Source organism: Carassius auratus, chromosome 14 (assembly GCF_003368295.1).
Source record: "Carassius auratus strain Wakin chromosome 14, ASM336829v1, whole genome shotgun sequence".
Lineage (NCBI taxonomy): Eukaryota > Metazoa > Chordata > Actinopteri > Cypriniformes > Cyprinidae > Carassius > Carassius auratus.
In genome coordinates this window covers 9,949,255-9,949,773 of record NC_039256.1, presented here as the reverse complement: position 1 = coordinate 9,949,773, position 519 = coordinate 9,949,255, and positions in this window count along the sequence as shown.

Sequence of the window (519 nt, the reverse complement as noted above, 5' to 3'; positions counted from 1 at the left end):
GGTGGTAGTTTATATTGAAACTTGGATTTCATGTATTTAAATACATTTGGAATTACACATTTGTGATAATGAAGATGCTATTTAATACATGAAGGGCCAGACTTACTAACAGCTTGCACCAGCGCAAACCATATTTTGGCATTAAGATAATACTGTCAAGATTTACTAAAGACGCGCAGTGAAGAATTAGCGCTTGAACACAGTTATTTGTGCCTGACCTTATTGTATATGCATTTGTAAGAGATTCCCTTTCAGACGCAAAATTTATGGGAGGAGAGTATTCAAATGAATCACGCAACACGGTTAACCAACATTTACGCTCATCAAATTACTGGTATTTGGGGCATTATTTAACAGCCTTTCTAGATCGTGCTTGTCATTATGTAAATGATCCGGCTGCGTCGGTGTTCTGGAATGTGTGCATTGTTAGGAAATCAGAATTTTCCCCTCCCATCAGCGCATTTACGGAATTGCGCTCTAACGCTAATTTACCCTGTTTAATAAATCTGGCCCTTAATA